A 16,015-nucleotide genomic window follows, 5' to 3' on the forward strand; every position below is an offset into this window, starting at 1 on the left:
CTAGGAGACAATTAAGTTGTTACGAACCAAGAGTACCTAAAGCAGTTAACCGGCGTTATAGGCCGCTAATATGTAGACAAGAATAGGGCCTAACGGGATCGTAAGTTACGTAAGGGGATTAAAAGGGATTAATTTAATTTAACTTAATAAATTAAAGAGAATTAACCTAATTTAATATAAGAGATTAAATAAGATTTATTTAATTTAAAATTATAATAAAGAGATAAATAAGTACTTAAGAAGAAGGTATTTTTATAATTAAATAGTTTAAATCTTTATTAATTAATTTAAGTAATAGTCTTATTATTAAGAGTTATACTCTTAATAGCCTTATTATAATATTACTTAAAAAGCTACTTTATAGCATTTAACTTAACTTACTTTTTAAGAAATAAACCTATTATACCTTAAAACCTAAGCTATTATTACATTTTAATTAATTTTATTTAATAAGTTATCTTAAAACTTTAAGTAATAATAACTTTTAAGATATTTACTTTAAGTGGAAAGACTATTAACCTTAAGAAGATAATAAAGTACCTTTATAATAAGATTATTAAGCTTAAAAAGTAAAATTAATAGCTTTTTAATTAATAGAATAATCTTTATAAAAAACTTAAGGTATAAGAAAAGAAACTTATAATAGTTTAAAATCTTATACTTATATTTTTTATTAATAATAATAATATATTAAAATTCCTTAAGCTTAAATTATATAATAGTTATAAGGGTAATATAAGAAACTTTCTTATATAAGCTTAAGTTTATTTATAAGTTAACGAAAAAATCTATATAATACCTAAGTTATAAATTCTTTATATTAATAACCTTTTAACTAAAAAAGTAATAGAATAATAAAAGCTAACCCTTTACGTATATCTTAAATATAGCGCTAAAGTTAAAGTAAAAGTTATTTATATCTTCTTTAATTATAAAACCTTTAAAGAATAACTTTTTATTACATTTAAAAACTCTAATAAGTATAAAGAAGCTATATAATAGCTTACTTAACTTAAGTAAATTAAATTTATAGCTTATTATATTAGGGAATTTAAACGTATTATAATAAAACTTAATTAGAATATTAAACCTAAAATAAAAGTCTTTTATTAAGAACTTAAAGAAAAAGTAAAGGATAATATTTATTAAGAAGATTATTTTAAGCTATTTAATAACTTTATTAAAATAGTTATTAAGGTAAATAACCGTTTATATAAGTAATATTACGAAAAAAGTTATAAGAAATTTAAATTATATACTAGATTTAATAAACCTAATAATAGTAAGCTACGTTAAATATTAATAGTATACGAGTATTACACTAAACCTATAAAACTTAACGCTATAAATAAGAAAAAGGGGAAGACTTATTATAATTATAGTAAGACTAAATACTTTATAAATAAATATAAAGCTTTAAAAAAGCTATAAAAGCTAATTCCTAAAGGTAAAAAGCTTTATATCGTAAATTAAAAAGACTTACCTACGTGAAATCTTAGTATAATAAGTAATAAAGGAAACTATATATTAGTAAATAATACTAGTTTAAATAAAGATTAAGAATTTAAAACTTAATTAATACCTAATAACTTTTAGGAATATTAAACGCTCTTACTAAAAAGTAAACCTTTACTAGAATTAATTTAAAAAGAAGAAAATTATTTAATTAAAAAAGATAAACTTAAAGTTAAATATAAACTTCTTAATTAAACCTTTTATTATAATAATAATTATTATACGTATCTTAATGTAATGGTGGCTTAGGTTCTAAGCAGAGCTCTTACAAATATAGTAAATACAAGTGTATTGTGTATTGTATTTTGTATTGTATTGTATTCTCGTGTATTGTATTTAAATACATTACATTACATTAGTAAAATACCTATAAATGTATTTTAAGGAAAAAAGACCCTTGTTTTTTTAACTTAAAATTATAAGGCTAATTATAAGGGTTATAAGAAAAAATTTTATATCATTTAAAAGAGCTAAATCAGCTCTTTAAAATGCCCCACTTTTTACTATTATAAGTTACTACATTGAAAAGTTATAAGCAATTGAAAATTCGCCCCGCTTTACTTACTTTTTATTTTAAGACATAACTTTAAAGCTTAATATCTCGCTTAATATCCACATTTTAAGGTTAATTTTGAAAGATTCAAAGTCACGTGATTTTTAGCTTTATTTTAATATATAATATGCTTATATAAGCATTTATTTATAATATTAAATATTTTATAGCCTTATAATACATTTATAGGTATTCTAATCTTGTAATGTATTGTAATATATTACATTACAATACAATATAATACAGTATAGTAAAAAATACAAAAAATACAATACATTTAGAGGTCTGGTTCTAAGGCATAGTAGGTCTGTTTCTTAGGAAGTAAGTTAGGTTAAATGCTATAAAGTAGCTTTTTAAGTAATATTATAATAAGGCTATTAAGAGTATAACTCTTAATAATAAAACTATTACTTAGATTAATTAATAGAGATTTAAACTATTTAACTTATAGGAATACCTCTTTCTTAAGTACTCGTTTATCTCTCTATTATAGTCCTAGATTAAATAGATCCCATTTAATTCTCTTATATTAAATTAGGTTAATCCCCTCTAATCTATTAAGTTAAATTAAATTAATCCCATTTAATTCCCTTACGTAACCTACGATTCTATTAGGCCCTATTCTTATTTATATACTAGTAGCTTATAATACTAGTTAATTACTTTAAGTACTCTTAGTTTATAATATAATACTTCTCTCTTATTAGTTTTATCCTTAAAGCTATTTTATTTCGTTTAATAAGTATTCTTTTTCTTTCTCTCTTTTCCCTTTTTTCTTTCTTTATTATTCTTTTTATAATATCTTTTAACCGTATTTTAAAATAGCGATCTCGCCTTAATTAAAAGATTAATTATAAACGTCTTTTTAAGTTTATATCTGCCTTTAGCTTTATTATACCTTTCTATAATTCGTGTTAAAAAAACAATTAAGCGTGTATTATCGCTAAAGAGAGAGACAGGTATAGCGAATACGCTTTACGTGGTTATACTAGCTATAATTCAGGTAAAACGTCTTTAAATCCTTATAATCGTATTCTTTATAAAAAGGATCGTCTTAATAGAGAACGTGCTTTAATTAAAAAGAATTTAAAGCGAGTAATAGCTTATTTATAAAGGATTTATTATTAGAAGAAATTTTTATGATAAAAGGCTATAGAGATAATTACTTATAGTATAAAGAGTTTAAATAAGTTAAAGGCTTAAAAGCATTTAAAGTTAAAGTCTAATATACTTAATTAAACACTTAAGTTTCTAGTAAACTTAGGTTTTCTTATTCTTAATAAGTTTTTATTCTTTAATAGAATTATTTAAGTAATATTAAGTAATTTATAAGATTCTTAGCTAATTTCTAGGTGTTTTTAAAGTTTAAATATCCCTTTTATTTAACGAGATAATAATAATTCTTTATATCTCCTTATACTTTAAGTATTCGTTTAACTTTATATTTATTAGTATCTTTTATTATAATATTTATAGCAATTATAAATTTATTTAATGCTTTCTCTAGTAGTAATATATAAAATATAGGATAAATTCTTATTTTATTTAATAATAATAGTTTATAATTAGTATTTAAGATTTTCCGTTTAATAAGAAATAATCTAATCTTCTTTTAGTTAAGTTTATTATTAGGTCGCTTAGTTTTAATGTTTTTATAAATAAGATATACTTTATATCCCTTCTCTAGGATTAGTGCTAGTAATCTCTTTTTATTCGCGTAGTATTTTATTTAGTTTTATAAAAATATTTATTTCTATTATAAGTGTTTTTATATTTCTATTATAGTTACTATATACGTTATAGCTACTAGTGCGTTTATATTTTATATTACATGTATTTTAATAATAGGGTTAAATCCGTAATTTACCTTAAATAGTAACATCTTTATATTATTAATCTTAGAGCTATTATAAGCCTATTATACTAGTAGTAGCTATTTTACCTAATTATTCTATTAGTAGTTAATATAACTTCGCAGATATTATTCAAGTATTTAGTTTAAGATTTCTATTTACCTATTTAATTATAGGTGGAATACTATTAATAAGCTTTATTTAATCTTTATAGTTTCTATAAGGCATTTCTAAAAGTTTAAGGTAAATAATTTATCGCGATTTAATATAAGCTTTATTAGTAATTTATATTATATAATAACTATTTTAAAGAATATTTACGCTAAGTCCTTAATATTACTTAATTTCTTATATAGAATATAATAGGCGTATTTTATAAGTTTATTTATAATAACTAAAATACTATTATAAGCTACTCCTATTATAAGTTCTTTTAACTTTAATAGTTTAATAATAAAGTTTATTATAATAGTTTACTATACTCTTTTAGGTAGTAATATTAGTTATAATTCTTTATATAGTGCGTGTTACGCTAATTTTACTTTATTACACGTGTTATATTTCTTAATAACTTCTTATACTATTTTTTTGCTTTTTAGGAAGTTATATAATCTTCTTAGCCTACTAATTATTTTCCTTATACCCTAATATTCGTGTAATAAGTGCTTATATATTTCCTTAATAAGCTATTCTTAAAGTATACTAGGAATATACTATCGTTTATTATATAAGAAGGTTTTACCTTTCTTAAATAAATACGTTTTCGTTTCTTAATTATTTAGGTAGCTATTATTCTTAATATATAATATAATCCGTTATATTTATGTTTTATTTAGCTTAACTTACTATATTATATTAATTTCTTAAGTGCCTAGTTTAAGGTTCTTATTCTTAATAGCGCGTAGTAAGGGTATATTACTTACTTACTTATTTAATTTTAAATTCTCTCTTTAACTAAGCGCGTTTACTCTTTTATTTTTAGATTCTTTATAATATATAATTTTAAAGTTATAATTCGTAAGGGTTTTATACTATTTAATCTATCGTTTATTTAAATTCTTTATAGTTAAAAATAATATAAGATTCTTATAATTAGTATAAACCTTAATTTAATGCTTTACTCTTATAAGATAATATTTTTATTCTTTAAAGCACTTAATAATAGCTATAAGTTCTTTATTATAAATCCTATAATTAAGTTTAGGTTCGTAGAGTTTCTTTAAGAAGAATATAACTAGGTATAATCTTCCTTAATTATCTTATTATTTAAGCTATTCGCCTAGTATAAAGTTTAAGGCGTTTATTTTAAGCTTATAAGGTTTATTTTAATTAAATACTTTTAATATAGGTTTTAACGTAATTAAATCTTTTATCTTTTAGAATATTATAGCTTTTAGTTTATTCTATTAAAAGCTAACTTCTTTCTTTATTAGGTTTATAAGAGGTTATAAAATATCTTTATATTCGCTTAAGAACTTACGGTAAAAGTTTATAAATATTATAAATCCTTTAACTTCTTTTAAATTCTTTAATATAAGCTATTTCTTAATAGTTTTAATCTTATTTAAGCTTAGTTATATTTCTTTGTATATAAGTACGTACCCTAAAAAGTGTATAGTGTTCTAGTAGAACTAGTATTTTAAGGCTTTAATTAAGAGTTTATTATTTTATAGAGTTTATAGTACCTTATATATATATCGTTTATATTCCTTAAGGGTATTTAAGTAAATAAGAATATTATTAAGGTATATAACTATAAATACTCTTAGTTGTTTTCGTAAGATTATATTAATTATTCTTTAAAAGGTTACTAGTATATTAATAAGCCTAAAAGGTATTACTAGATATTTATAATATCCTCTATTAGTTTAGAATACTATTATTTACTTGTAGCCTTCTTTTATTCGTATAAGGTTATAGGCTCCTTTTAAGTTAAGTATAGTAAACTATTTAGCTTTTTTAACTTTATCTTTAATTTCTATTATAAGCGGTAATAGGTATTAATTCTTAATTATAATCTTATTTAAGTGTTAATAATTAATATATAGTTATAATTTCCTATTCTTCTTTAATACCTATAAAATTAAGTATTCTATTAGGGACTTTAATAGTCTTATATATCCCTTTTATAACATATTCTTTAAATACTCCTTAAGTGCTTTATTTTACTTAGGGTTTTAAGAATAAATTTTATTAAACGTTAATTTAATATTAAGCTAAAGTTTAATCTTATAGTTCTAGCGTAAATGCTTTAATAGTTCTATTTTTAACTCTTCGCTAAATAGCTTACTATACTTTAAGTATTCCTTAAAAATCTCCGTTATCTTAGCTTTTAGCTCTCTAGCAATCACATATATTTCTAAAGGCCTATTATAGTTTAATTAAGGTGCTCTTTATAGGCTACTTTTAGCTTTATAACCGTATCCTAGTAAATTCTATTAAAGTTAGCCGATTCTTTAATTAACTTATAGATTACTCGCTTATAATTAGGGTATCCCTAATATAATATTATGTTTTAAGATTACTATAATATTTAATGTAACCTAGTATTTTATACCTTATATATTAACGAGAAGTTACGCTACTTTTATATTAACTACTTCTTAGCTATACTTTACTATAGTTCCTTTTATAATTATAAGTTAGTAAAGCTTATCTTTAAGTGTTTAAGGTAATTATAATCTATTAATAAGATTTAGCAAGATAAAATTTCCTTATACTCTACTATTAATTATTACCTAGATTCTTTATTTTATTATAATTATATTAATTATAAGGTATATTATACTATTAATATTTATAGTATATAAAGACCTATTAAATCTTTATTAAGGAATTAATTTTAATTATAATAACAGCTATTATTTCTTAATTTATTAATTCTATTCTTATATCGTTCTTTAGCGCGTTATTCTAGGCGCTATTATTAGCGGTTATCTTTTAATATATTATTAGAGCTTTCTTAGTAATCGCTTAACCTACTATTTATATTAATTAAACTTAAGCTAAGCGAGTTACTTATAGTTATATAATTCCCTTTCTTCTTACATTATAAGGTTATAGCTTAGGTAGTATATACGTTATTCTTAGTATAATATAACTTTTCATTTAATATCTTTAAATTAGTTTATTGTAATTTTAGTTATATTATAAGGGTTATTCTTCTTCCCTTTTATTCTTATAGAAACTATTTATTACCTTACTTACTATTAAGGTGCGTATAATAATTATTATTATAATAAAAGGTTTAATTAAGGAGTCTATATTTAATTTTAGGTTCGTTTTTCTTAATTAAATAATTCTCTTCTTCTTAGATTTATTCTAGTAAAGATTCACTTTTTAGTAAGGGTATTTAGTATTTCTAAAAGTTATTAGGTACTAGTTAGATTCTAAATTTCTAATCTTTATTTAAACTAATATTATTTATTAACGTAAAGCTTTCTTTATTACTTATTATACTAAGATTTCGCGTGGGTAAGTCTTCTTAGTTTATAATATAAAGCTTTTTACCTTTAGAAATTAGCTTCTATAGCTTTTTTAAGGCTTTATATTTATTTATAAAGTATCTAGTCTTACTATAATTATAATAAGTCTTTCCCTTTTCCTTATTTATAGCGTTAAGTTTTATAAGTCTAGCGTAATACCCGTATACTATTAATATTTAGCGTGGCTTACTACTATTAGGTTTATTAAACCTAGCATATAATTTAAATCTCCTATAACCTTTTTTATAACGTTACTTATATAAACGATTATCTGCCTTAATAACCATTTTAATAAAGTTATTAAATAACTTAAGATAATCTTCTTAATAAATGTTATTCTTTACTTCTTCTTTAAGTCCTTAATAGAAAACTTTTATTTTAGGTTTAGTATTCTAGTTAAGTTTTATTATAATACGTTTAAATTCCCTAGTATAATAAGCTATAAATCTAGTTTACTTAAGTTAAGTAAGCTATTATATAGCTTTCTTATACTTATTAGGGTTTTTAAATATAATAAGAAGTTATTCTTTAAAGGTTTTATAATTAAAGAAGATATAAATAACTTTTACTTTAGCTTTAATGCTATACTTAAGATACGCGTAAAGAGTTAGCTTCTACTATTTTATTACTTTCCTAGTTAAGAGGTTACTAATATAAAGAATTTATAACTTAAGTATTATATAAATTTTTTCGTTAACTTATAGGTAAGCTTAGGCTTATATAAGAAAGTTTCTTATATTACTCTTATAACTATTATATAATTTAAGCTTAAGGAATTTTAATATATTTTTATTATTAATAGAGAATATAGGTGTAAGATTTTAAACTACTATAAGTTTCTCTTCTTATATCTTAAGTTTTTTATAGAGATTATTCTATTAATTAAAAAGCTATTAATTTTACTTCTTAAGCTTAATAATCTTATTATAAAAATACTTTATTATCTCCCTAAAGTTAATAGTCTTTTCGCTTAAAGTAAATATCTTAGAAGTTATTACTACTTAAAGTTTTAAGGTAACTTACTAAATAGAATTAATTAAAATGTAATAGTAGCTTAGGTTTTAAGGTATAATAGGTTTATTTCTTAAAAAGTAAGTTAGGTTAAATGCTATAAAGTAGCTTTTTAAGTAGTATTATAATAAGGCTATTAAGAGTATAACTCTTAATAATAAAACTATTACTTAAATTAATTAATAGAGATTTAAACTATTTAACTTATAGGAATACCTTCTTCTTAAGTACTCGTTTATCTCTCTATTATAGTCCTAGATTAGATAGATCCCATTTAATCCCTTTATACTAAATTAGGTTAATCCCCTCTAATTTATTAAGTTAAATTAAACTAATCCTATCTAATCCCCTCACGTAACCTACGATCTCGTCGGGCCCTATTCTTGTCTGTATGCTAGCGGCCTATAATACCGGCTAACTGCTTTAGGTACCCTTAGTTCGTAACACTTAATAATAAGTAAGGTAATAAATAGTTTTTACGAGAATAAAAGAGAAGAAGAATAACCCTTATAATATAACTAAAATTATAATAAACTAATTCTAAGATATTAAATAAAAAATTATATTATACTAAGAATAACGTATATACTACCTAAATTATAACTTTATAATATAAGAATAAAGGGAACTATATAACTATAAGTAACTTACTTAGCTTAAGTTTAATTAATATAAATAATAGGTTAAGTAATTACTAAGAAAGCTTTAATAATACGTTAAAAGATAACCGTTAATAATAGCGCTTAAAATAACGCGCTAAAAAATAATATAAGAATAGAATTAATAAATTAGGAAATAATAGCTATTATTATAATTAAAACTAATTTCTTAATAAAGATTTAATAGGTCTTTATATACTATAAATATTAGTAGTATAGTATATCTTATAATTAATATAATTATAATAGAACGAAAGATTTAGGTAATAATTAATAATAGAGTATAAGAAAATTTTATCTCGCTAAATCTTATTAATAAATTATAATTACCTTAAATACTTAAAGATAAGCCCTACTAACTTATAACTATAAAAGGAATTATAGTAAAGTATAGCTAAGAAGTAATTAATATAAAAGTAGCGTAACTTCTCGTTAATATATAAGGTACGAAATACTAGTGTAACGGTGGCTTAGGTTCTAAGGTATAGTAGGTCTGTTTCTTAGAAAGTAAGTTAGGTTAAATACTATAAAGTAGCTTTTAAGTAGTATTATAATAAGGCTATTAAGAGTATAACTCTTAATAGTAAAACTATTACTTAGATTAATTAATAAAGAACTAAATTATTTAATTATAGGAATACTTTCTTCTTAAGTATTTATTTATCTCTTTATTATAGTTTTAAATTAATTAGCTTAACTATTAATCCCTTTAAACCTTAATTAATTAGCTTAAGGTTTAGTTAGTTTAATTCTTTTTAATTAATATATTTAAATATTAACCTCTTTAATTACCTCTTAGGTTATATAGCTAGTTACGTGCTCTTACCTTCTTCTTATACCTATAAGTTATACCTATCCTAGCTAGTATAGTCCCGTCCTATATTTTATATAGTATTATTTATAATATTATACCTCTCCTTTATTAGTCTTATTCTTAAAGCTATTAAAATAGGCTAGCTTAAGTATTATACGTTTTCTTTCTTTTATTATTATATACTATTATATTAATTAATCGTATCTTAAAATAACGGTTTAAAGCTTTATTTACTTCTTCCCTTTACTAAAATAATCTTCTTTTTATAATAATTAATAATTTATCTTTATTCTTTATAAAGGCTTACGCTTATTACGCTTATACAAGACTTCCCTAATATAAAGCCTTTATTTTTAATTTAAGTTATTATATAAAGTGTATAATAGATAAGTAAGGGAATTATAATATTATAGGGGTAACCCCTTAATAGCTTTATAGTATTATAAATTAATATTATAAGCTTAAGAGGGAGCTTAAAGAAGCTAAAAAGCGTGCCTTAACTAAGAATTAAAAGGTCTTACGTTTACGAAAATAAAAGAAATTATAGTTTAAGAAAATAATACGTATAATTACGCGTAGTATTAATAACGTTAAAGAGTTAAAACGTGTAAAACGTAAGAAAGTAAAATAGCTTTAAAAGATTATAAGGGTTCTTCTTACTTCTTTTAAGAATCTAGATTCTATTTTAGTTTATTTCTTAAATACTAAATTTAATATTAAGTTATTAAATAGTACTTAAAAGATTAATTAAAATACGTTTCTTAGAAATAAAACTATTTAAGTAACGTTAAGTAATTCGTAAGATTTTTAGCTAGTTTTTAGGTGTTTTTAAAGTTTAAATATCCCTTTTATTTAATAAGATAATAATAATTCTTTATACCTTTTTATACTTTAAGTATTTATTTAACTTTATATTTATTAGTATCTTTTATTATAGTATTTATAGTAATTATAAATTTATTTAATACTTTCTTTAATAGTAATATATAAAATATAAAATGGATTCTTATTCTATTTAGTAATAATAGTTTATAGTTAATATTTAAGATTTTTTATTTAATAAGAAATAGTTTAATTTTCTTCTAGTTAAGTTTATTATTAGGTTATTTTATTTTAATATTTTTACGAATAAGATATACTTTATATCCCTTCTCTAAGATTAGTGCTAGTAATCTCTTTTTATTCGCGTAATACTTTATTTAATTCTATAAAAATATCTATTTCTATTATAAGTATTTCTATATTTTTATTATTATTACTATATATACTATAGCTACTAGTGCGTTTACATTTTATATCACGTGTATTTTAATAATAGAGTTAAATCTATAGTTTACCCTAAACGGTAATATCTTTATATTATTAATTTTAAAGCTATTATAAGCCTATTATACTAATAGTAGCTATTCTACTTAATCGTTCTATTAGTAATTAATATAGCTTTATAGATATTATTTAAGTATTTAATTTAAGATTTTTATTCATTTATTTAATTATAAGTGAAATACTATTAATAAGTTTTATTTAATCTTTATAGTTTTTATAAGGTATTTCTAAAAGTTTAACGTGAATAATTTATTATAATCTAATATAAGCTTTATTAGTAATTTATATTATATAATAACTATTTTAAAGAATATATACGCTAAGTCCTTAATATTACTTAATTTCTTATATAGAATATAATAGGCGTATTTTATAAGTTTATTTATAATAATTAAAATACTATTATAAGCTACTTTTATTATAGGTTCTTTTAACTTTAATAGTTTAATAATAAAGTCTATTATAATAGTTTATTATACTCTTTTAAGTAGTAATATTAGTTATAATTCTTCGTATAATACGTGTTACGCTAATTTTACTTTATTATACGTATTATATTTCTTAATAACTTCTTATATTATTTTTTCACTTTCTAAAAAGTTATATAATCTTCTTAGCCTATTAATCGTTTTTCTTACACCTTAATATTCGTATAATAGATACTTATATATTTTCTTAATAAGCTATTCTTAAAGTATACTAGAAATATACTATCGTTTATTATATAAGAAGGTTTTACCTTTCTTAAATAAATGCGTTTTCGTTTTTTAATTATTTAAGTAGCTATTATTTTTAATATATAATATAATTTATTATATTTATATTTTATTTAGCTTAACTTACTAGGTTATATTAATTTCTTAGATACTTAATATAAGGTTCTTATTCTTAGTAGCGCGTAATAAAGGTATATTACTTACTTACTTATTTAATTTTAAGTTCTCTCTTTAATTAAGCGCGTTTACTCTTTTATTTTTAAATTCTTTATAATATATAATCTTAAAGTTATAATTCGTAAGGGTTTTATACTATTTAATCTATTATTTATTTAAATTCTTTATAATTAAGAATAACGTAAGATTCTTATAATTAATATTAGAGCTCTTACGAATATAGTAAATACAAGTGTATTGTGTATTGTATTTTGTATTGTATTGTATTTTCGTGTATTGTATTTAAATACATTACATTACATTAGTAAAATACCTATAAATGTATTTTAAGGAAAAAAGACCCTTGTTTTTTTAACTTAAAATTATAAGGCTAATTATAAGGGTTATAAGAAAAAATTTTATATCATTTAAAAGAGCTAAATCAGCTCTTTAAAATGCCCCACTTCTTACTATTATAAGTTACTACATTAAAAAGTTATAAGCAATTGAAAATTCGCCCCGCTTTACTTACTTTTTATTTTAAGACATAACTTTAAAGCTTAATATCTCGCTTAATATCCACATTTTAAGGTTAATTTTGAAAGATTCAAAATCACGTGATTTTTAGCTTTATTTTAATATATAATATGCTTATATAAGCATTTATTTATAATATTAAATATTTTATAGCCTTATAATACATTTATAGGTATTCTAATCTTGTAATGTATTGTAATATATTACATTACAATACAATATAATACAGTATAGTAAAAAATACAAAAAATACAATACATTTAGAGGTCTGATTAATATAAACCTTAATTTAATACTTTACTTTTATAAGATAATATCTTTATTCTTTAAAGCACTTAATAATAGCTATAAGTTCTTTATTATAAATCCTATAATTAAGTTTAGGTTTATAAAGTTTCTTTAAGAAGAATATAATTAAGTGTAATTTTCCTTAATTATCTTATTATTTAAGCTATTTACCTAATATAAAGTTTAAGGCGTTTATTTTAAGCTTATAAGGTTTATTTTAATTAAGTGCTTTTAATATAGGTTTTAATATAATTAAATCTTTTATTTTCTAAAATACTATAACTTTTAGTTTATTTTATTAAAAGCTAACTTCTTTCTTTATTAGATTTATAAGAGGTTATAAAATATCTTTATATTCGCTTAAAAACTTATAGTAAAAGTTTATAAATACTATAAATTCTTTAACTTCTTTTAGATTCTTTAATATAAGCTATTTCTTAATAGTTTTAATCTTATTTAAGCTTATTTATATTTCTTTATATATAAGCACGTACCTTAAAAAGTATATAATATTCTAATAGAACTAATATTTTAAGGCTTTAATTAAGAGTTTATTATCTTATAAAGTTTATAATACCTTATATATATATTATTTATGTTTCTTAAGGGTATTTAAATAAATAAGAATATTATTAAGGTATATAACTATAAATACTTCTAGTTATTTTCGTAAGATTATATTAATTATTCTTTAAAAGGTTATTAGTACGTTAATAAGCTTAAAAGGTATTACTAAATATTTATAGTATTCTCTATTAATTTAAAATACTATTATTTACTTATAGCTTTCTTTTATTTATATAAGGTTATAGGCTTCTCTTAAGTTAAGTATAGTAAACTATTTAGCTTTTTTAACTTTATCTTTAATTTTTATTATAAGTAATAATAAATATTAATTCTTAATTATAATCTTATTTAAGTGTTAGTAATTAATATATAATTATAGTTTTTTATTCTTCTTTAATACTTATAGAATTAGGTATTCTACTAAGAACTTTAATAGTTTTATATATCCCTTTTATAATATATTCTTTAAATACTTTTTAAGCGCCCTATCTTACTTAAGGTTTTAAGAATAAATCTTATTAAACGTTAATTTAATATTAAGCTAAAGTTTAATCTTATAGTTCTAATATAAATACTTTAATAGTTTTATTTTTAGCTCTTTATTAAATAGCTTACTATACTTTAAGTATTTCTTAGAAATCTCTATTATTTTAGCTTTTAACTCTCTAGTAATTATATATATTTTTAAAGGCCTATTATAGTTTAAATAAAATACTCTTTATAAGCTACTCTTAGCTTTATAACTATATTCTAGTAAATTCTATTAAAGTTAGCTAATTCTTTAATTAACTTATAGATTACTCGCTTATAACTAGGGTATTCTTAATATAATATTATATTTTAAGATTATTATAATATTTAGGGTAACTTAATATTTCGTGTCTTATATATTAACGAGAAGCTACGTAACTTTTATATTAACTACTTTTTAGCTATACTTTACCGTAGTTTCTTGTATAGTTATAAGTTAATAGGGCTTATCTTTAAGTATTTAAGGTAATTATAATCTATTAATAAGATTTAATAAGATAAAATTTCCTTATACTTTACTATTAATTATTACCTAAATCTTTCGTTCTATTATAATTATATTAATTATAAGGTATATTATACTATTAATATTTATAGTATATAAAGACCTATTAGATCTCTATTAAGGAATTGGTTTTAATTATAATAATAGCTATTATTTTTTAATTTATTAATTTTATTCTTATATTATTCTTTAACGCGTTATTTTAAGCGCTATTATTAGCGGTTATCTTTTAACGTATTATTAAAGCTTTCTTAATAATTACTTAACCTATTATTTATATTAATTAAACTTAAGCTAAGTAAGTTACTTATAATTATATAATTCTCTTTCTTCTTATATTATAAGGTTATAATTTAAATAGTATATACGTTATTCTTAGTATAATATAACTTTTCGTTTAATATCTTTAAATTAGTTTATTATAATTTTAATTGTATTATAAGGGTTATTCTTCTTCTCTTTTATTCTTATAGAAACTATTTATTACCTTACTTACTATTAAGGTATATATAATAATTATTATTATAATAGAAGGTTTAATTAAGAAGTTTATATTTAATTTTAGGTTTATTTTTCTTAATTAAATAATTCTCTTCTTCATAAATTTATTCTAGTAAAGATTTACTTTTTAATAAGGGTATTTAGTATTCTTAAAAGTTATTAGGTATTAATTAGGTTTTAAATTTCTAATCTTTATTTAAACTAATATTATTTATTAACGTATAGTTTTCTTTATTACTTATTATACTAAGATTTCGCGTAGGTAAGTCTTTTTAATTTATAGTATAAAGCTTTTTACCTTTAAGAATTAGCTTTTATAGCTTTTTTAAGGCTTTATATTTATTTATAAAGTATCTAGTCTTATTATAATTATAATAAGTCTTTCCCCTTTTCTTATTTATAGCGTTAAGTTTTATAGGTTTAACGTAATACTTATATACTATTAATATTTAACGTAGCTTACTATTATTAGGTTTATTAAACCTAGTATATAATTTAAATTTCCTATAACTTTTTTCGTAATATTACTTATATAAGCGATTATTTACCTTAATAATTATTTTAATAAAGTTATTAAATAACTTAAAATAATCTTCTTAATAAATATTATTCTTTACTTCTTCTTTAAGTCCTTAATAAAAGACTTTTATTTTAGGTTTAATATTTTAATTAAGTTTTATTATAATACGTTTAAATTCCCTAGTATAATAAGCTATAAATTTAGTTTACTTAAGTTAAGTAAGCTATCGTATAGCTTCTTTATACTTATTAGGGTTTTTAAATATAATAAGAAGTTATTCTTTAAAGGTTTTATAATTAAAGAAGATATAAATAACTTTCACTTTAACTTTAATACTATACTTAAAATATACGTAAAGGGTTAGCTTCTATTATTTTATTACCTTTTTAGTTAAGAGGTTACTAATATAAAGAATCTATAACTTAGGTATTATATAGATTTTCTTATTAACTTAAAGGTAAGCTTAAGCTTATATAAG

This window comes from Metarhizium acridum (assembly GCF_019434415.1).
Source record: "Metarhizium acridum strain ARSEF 324 chromosome Unknown scaffold_13, whole genome shotgun sequence".
Lineage (NCBI taxonomy): Eukaryota > Fungi > Ascomycota > Sordariomycetes > Hypocreales > Clavicipitaceae > Metarhizium > Metarhizium acridum.